Here is a 6,663-nt window from a genome sequence, read left to right as displayed (position 1 = left end):
TTGGGTGGCGGCGGTAGTGGTGGTGGTGGTGGTGGTGATGTTGGTGGTAGTGGTGGTGGCGATGGGTATGTAAAAGAAGAGGGCATTGGTATTTTCAAATTTTAACAAATAGGTTAGGGCAATTAGGTCTTTTCAAATTTTAGAAAAGATAGAAGAAAGGGTAGTTTGGTCATTTTTTAGCATTTAACACTTGGTGTGGACTTAAATGGCATTAGGGGGTAAAGCAGGGGTGGTACGTGGAATATTGAGGGGTGGTACGTGGACTTATCAGAAGCTTAGGGGGGTACGAGGAATATTGGGTGCATTACAGGGGGGTACGTGTATTTAACCCGGGAATAATTGTAACAAACTCGTCAGAGAGGGGAATATTTCTGTTCGGTTGCTTTTGAAAGGATAGTGGTTAGTAAAAGGGAATCTTTAAGGGTTTATAAATAGGGTGACTAGTCGCAGCGCGACCCTTATTTGAATTAAACGCAGCATTAAGCACAACATATCAATGTGAGCCGTTGATTTCTTGTGTCTGCAATCTGAGCCGTTGGTACTAATTGTACCTGATTAGTCTAATGATACCGGTGCCACCTCCTTATCTCCAGTAATGAAAATGACTTAAGGGTAATGAGGAAATGAAAACAACTTTTGACCTTCGTTATGCTTTTGCTGGGAAGACGTTCTTCAGCTAGCGAGAAGACCATTTATAGAGGTGGTGGTTGATCGATTTTAACCACTGTTGGTGGAGATCGAGAGGTCTCAATAGCAGGTATCCACTATTCTCCATTTGCTGTTCTCGCTCTCTTTATCTCTAATTTTTTGGGGTTTTTAAGTGAAATAACCCCAATTGCTGGTTGCAGATTTGTTTCTTCGTGCAGCGAGAAGACCCAATATCCCCCATTTCGAGATCCAGAGCTCTGAAGAGCAAGTGTACTCCATTTGTTCTCTGTTTGGCTCTCTATCTCTTTATATTTTTAAGAGAAATGAAAATGGCATTACTGTATTACACTCTTGAGCTGGATGGGTCTACTTAAAGAAATGGTTGGAACACCTTAAATTTGATAAATTCAGATTATATGAAAGACTTTATATGTTTAAGGGAAATTAAATTGGCATTACACTCTTGAAGTGGATATATCCACCTATAGAAATGGTTGGAACAATTTAAAATTGATATATTCAGATTATATGAAAGACTATGTATTTTAAATGGAAATTAAATTGGCATTACACTCTTGAGGTGGATAGATCCACCTATAGAAATGGTTGGAACACTTAAAAATTGGTAAATTCAGATTAAATGAAACAAATGTTTGGTTGTTCATACTTGAACTCTATATATGTATCTAACTTCTAAATTGTCCATGAGAGGGTTAATTGTAGTATGACACTGTTCAATAAGAGGGTTATTGTGTTTGGTTTCTTTAGTTAACAACTGTTACATTGTGTCAGAGCACTAGCCGAACTAGTGATTGATCCAACTGAACTCTGGTTTGATTGGTCTTCAAGGTTCTCTCAGTTCTTGTTTATAGCAGGCTGTGCTGCATATATGGTACATGATGCCCTTAGTTTGATAAGATTTAGAGATAAAAGTAGAGTTTATATTACCTACTTGCAACTGATGAAGATCTTAAGATCTGGATGTTACTCGTGATACTACATTTAGTAAGTAGCAGCATGAGTAAGATGAAATTGAAGACTTAATCTGGAAGGCATTTGATGTAATCGGTTTAAGCTTTCTATACAATCAGTTACTTACTCATGCTGCTACATTGAAGACTTATTGTGGAAGCCATTTGATGCAATTGATTCAATAGTCTTTCAGTTTAGTTATCTATTTTTCTGAAATCAGATTCAGTTGCTACCTTGCGGCAGTTATGATTAGATCTATAGCAGATCTATTTATTTTTCACAGATTTATTTTGTGTTAGAATAAATGTATGATTTCTAGTTAGTTGATAGGCAGGATATAAATCCATTGTTAATGTTCTACATATGGTTACATGTTGCAGGATCATTCAATTATTGTGTTGCAATAGATTTGAATGAAATAGAGGATACATACAATGGATTCATTGATCTGGAAAATGCTCTGTCCCATGAAAATGAAACTGGGTCCAGTGATGTTCTAAATGATGATTGTCATAGTGATAGTGATAGTGACAGTACATGGAATAGACAAGAAAATGATAGTCATGATGGTGGTAGGAGTAGTATAGATGAAGAAGACAGTAATGATTGTGAAAGTGAGGACAACGATGATAATAATATAGTTGATGTTATTAATGAGAAAGAAATTATGAATTTGAGCTTAGATGGGGATGACAACATGCCACACAAAGGGTGTAGTAATGGTAATGAATTGGAACCAACTGTTGGCATGGTATTTCTGACTGAGGAGGACGCATATGAACATTATAACATCTATGCTAAGGAGAAGGGTTTTTCAGTCAAGAAAAACAGGGTGGAACGATCAACGGTAGATAAACACATAGTATCAAGATACTATGTATGTTCAAATGAAGGCGAGAAAAAATATGATAAACGAAGAAAAGTTGATTATCAGCCTCGTGTGTCAAAGAAAACTAAATGTGGGGCGTCAATGAAGATCAAGTGTAATAATGGGGTGTGGGTGGTTGATGATTTTGAAAAGGAGCACAACCATCCATTGGTGGATAAGAGTGAGTCATTTAGATTTCAATCACATAAAAAAAAGTGATAGAAGTACTATTCAACTTATAGAACGACTGCGTACATGTGGGATAACACCAACCCAAATTATGAGAGTTGTTAAAGATTTTGCTGGTGGCGCACAGTATGCTGGTATAAATGATGATTTCTGTACGAATCTATTGAGGGCTAAGCGAAGGAATTGCATAGGAGTTGATTGTCAACAAGCAATCAACTATTTGGACAGGAAGAGGCAAGCAGATCCAGGTTTTTTTTATGCAGTCCGTATCAATGAAGAGCAGTAATTTACAGGGATTTTTTGGATGGATAGTCATGCACGGAAACAATACAAGATTTTTGGTGATGTTGTTGTGTTTGACACGACTTATAAAAAAAATAAGTATAAGTTTCCATTTGCTCCCTTTACTGGTGTTAATCACCATATGCAGTCTACTTTGTTTGGATGTGGCCTAATAGCAAGAATCATTTATATGGCTATTTAGCACATGGTTGCAAGCAATACAAGATATCCAACCTAAGGAAATCTTTACTGATCAAGACCTAGGAATAATGAGAGCAATGAGACAAGTATTTCCATTGACTGTCCATCGGCTCTGTGGATGGCACTTAGAGAAACACAAGGGCAACCACATAAGACCATTGTATAGGAAATTTTCTGACTTTGAGGGCAGTTTATAGGAGTTGTATTAATGATTCAAATACATCCAGTGAATTTGAGGAGAGTTGGACCAACATGTTACATAGATTTAATTTACAGGACCACAAGTAGCTTAAGAAGCACTTCAGGATACGCCAACATTAGGTGCCGTGTTATTATCATTGTACCTTTTTGGCTAGTATGAGTACGACGTAGAGAGGAGAGTCAATGAATAAATATTTTAAGGGTTTTTTCACATCATCAACGCCTCTAAATGAGTTTGTGACTTAATATGAAGAGGCTGTCAAAAAAAAAAGAGAAAAGGAAGACAAAGCAGATGTTGGCTGCATCACTTCATCCCCTCCTTGTGCTACAGCTCACAAGATCGAGCATCAAGCTGGTCATGTTTATACGGCAAAAGTGTTTAAAGTTTTCTTTGAAGAATGGTATACATGTTTTGGTCTTGAGGCCAATCGATGCGATGAAGAAATTATTGAGAAGAGGTACAAGGTCTTTAAAAGGATTGGTGATGGAGATATTGATGTGCAGTATGTATTGGACAATCAGCAGACTGATATCACTATCTGTGGGTGCAATTTGTTTGATCAGAAAGGGATACTTTAGATTTACGTGATAACCAATAGATCCCAGATTCCTACTAGGTATATATTGCCTAGATAGACCAAAGCTGCCAGATATGGTAATTTAGGTTCTGGAGCTGCCTTAGGTTCATCTCAAGAACAATAACAACAACCTGTGTGGATTCTAAAGACCTTGTCAACAGGTTTGCAAGAGAAGGATCTCTTTCCCAACAGAGGTATGAACTAGCTGTAAAATTATTAAATGAAGGGCTAGAGAAGGTGTTGAGATTACAACCAACTGTTAGAGTAAATGCTATTGGTCATTTGAGTCGTTCACCTATAGTCAGACAACACATACCTGATCCGTTACGTACCTCTATGACACGAGGGAGACCGAACTTGCGCCATTTGTTTGATTGAACTGAATCTGTAAACAACAGAAGGGCTTACCATTGTTCTAGTTGTGGCGGTACAGGGCACAACATTACAAATTGTCCTTTGGTAATGATATTTCTCTTTGTTTTGGTAATTATATTGGGTCATCAACTTTGTATTTTTAAATTCACTCAATTGATAGATAAATTTTTTTTTCGCATAATTTAATTATAGGTTTATGGTTTGCCCTTGGATGATAATACACAAGCTGGCCACCCTACCAATCTCCAAATTGATTTGAATGGTAAATAATCTCTAATTGATTGGTTTATTTGTTGATTTAGTTTTGTTTTATAATACTTTTATCTTAGTAGCGTACTAATAGGTACATTGTGATGCAGCACCTCCTAGAATATGAGTGAAGAGAAGGTGCTCACTTGTATTTTGTACCTGCGAATACCAACATCAACATCCTAGGTAAATTTACCTTTTTGGTATGTCCTTCAAACCCATAAATTTTAAAATAATTATATCTTGTTGAGATTGAACCCCTAAGGAATGAACATGTATGTGCTTCTACCAGTTCTAATAAATTGGACAACTACATCCTCATTGTGATTAGACAAACAAACTCTGCTGGCCATCCCTCATCCCCTATTACAAACAAAAAACCTCCATTATTACAGGTTAGAGATGACTAAGGTACCTCTCTTGGTACAACAACTAAATTATTGCAATGAATGGATATATTGCCATCAACTGATTTATTTCAACCATTAGTTCTTTTTTATCTAGTTGGTTTTATTTCATTTAGTCTATGATTTGAGTTGAATCCATATTGGTTCATTTGCTTGCGTCAAATAACCTACTTATTTTTTTTTCTCCATATTGCAGGACCTACAATAGCTGATGTACAGTCACTATGTCCTTCACCTTAATTTTTATAAATGGATTTAGAGAGTTATCAATAATACAATCATCCTAGAAAGAACTTGTCTGTACACTGAGTTGTAGTTGGACCTACACGTTCAAATTTATCTCTCCCTTTGAGATCATAACAGTAGGAATGCATCCGATTAAAACAAATCAGGTAACAGAAAAATAGATATAATTGCATTTGTTACTTTGACTGAACAACTATTCACATCATTTTATTTTTCAGTCACATTTTTGTTTTACTGGTACCTCCCTCCTTTTTTGCATGCATAACAACATGGTACCAACCTTTCCCGAACCAAACTGTGCAGATCTTGAACACATCTCTTTGACAGTTGCAGAGGTTTTGGTGTGTAATTTTGATTTGTGTCTTCTAGTTTTAGCTCTCTTTTTTCTGCAATGATGCTTTGGTTGATAGATTAAATTATCTTGTCTTGCAGATGGGATCCATAGAGGAGAAGACAGGCCTTGAACTTGAAGAGGAGATCCCGTTTCTTGCATCACAATCCTCGAGAAAGATCCATGCCTTTGAAACATCTCAGGCTTTAGCAGATGTCTCTCACACTTGGATCCCTAAGCGTTTACCTTATAAAGTTGCATTCAAGAGTAATAATGCCGTCTTGATCAAAGCCAAGATTAATATGTTGTTATCTTTTGGTCCCATTGATAGCCCTTATATGTTTCAAGGGAAATTCAGAATATTGACCTGTGGCTATTTGTATGATTGTGTTGGAAGAGTATAAGTTTTCAACTCTCATTTCTTTTAAAGTTTTACTTGGATCAAATTTCAGTGGTGTATATCGCTCTTACTGCTGGTCTAGTCCTTTAACAGTTAGTGTTTTATCTCAGGGATGGGTCTTCCTCTTCACCTTAGTTGGCATCACACCTTTAGCAGAGCGTTTGGGTGTAGCCGCACAGTCTCTTCAAACCCATTTCCTTGTTCTATAACCTAGATGTAGCCGCATCCAAGTTGTAAGATCTATCAGTCTAGATCTTTATCCATCCATCGCCGTTATTTACCAGTTTTCTTGGTATCTCATCTCCATTTTCATCGCCTCTCTATCTCGGTCTCTCTCTCTCTCTCTCTCTCTATCTCTCTGCAGGAAGGTCGGCTAGGGTTCCATACGGTAAAGCTTTTAGGGGCTATTATCCCTTCTTGAACCTGTAAATTAAAAGTGATTTAGACAGGTTAGTGATGTAAAAAAGTCTGACAGGTTCCCTAATTTCCGGTTTAATTAATGGGTAATGGACAGTCAGAGTAAGGTGGAATAATCAAGGGCACCCCTTGGATAATACAACTTTACGCCACCAAAGCAATCGGATACGAATATGGTGTATCCGGTTACTTTATCCGAATAGTTGTGGTTTTTTTTTTTTTTTTGGTAGAAAGAATAGTTGTGGTTGATGATTTTACTTGATTGCCATCTTCTATTATAAATCCTATTTACATATTGG

At 36.8% G+C, this 6,663-nt stretch overlaps 1 long non-coding RNA gene across 1 annotated transcript; it reads left to right on the top strand.

The window, feature by feature from the left end:
* Nucleotides 1-7: 7 nt before the first annotated feature.
* On the top strand, nucleotides 8-5,868 carry LOC122640603. The gene is made up of 3 exons (XR_006329703.1): nucleotides 8-19; nucleotides 2,149-2,153; nucleotides 5,627-5,868. It is a non-coding gene; the product is annotated as an uncharacterized LOC122640603 (long non-coding RNA).
* The last annotated feature ends 795 nt before the right edge of the window (nucleotides 5,869-6,663 follow it).

The sequence above is a fragment of the Telopea speciosissima genome, chromosome 9 (genome assembly GCF_018873765.1).
Source record: "Telopea speciosissima isolate NSW1024214 ecotype Mountain lineage chromosome 9, Tspe_v1, whole genome shotgun sequence".
In the NCBI taxonomy this organism is placed as follows: domain Eukaryota; kingdom Viridiplantae; phylum Streptophyta; class Magnoliopsida; order Proteales; family Proteaceae; genus Telopea; species Telopea speciosissima.
This window is presented reverse-complemented; position numbering and strand designations above follow the sequence as displayed.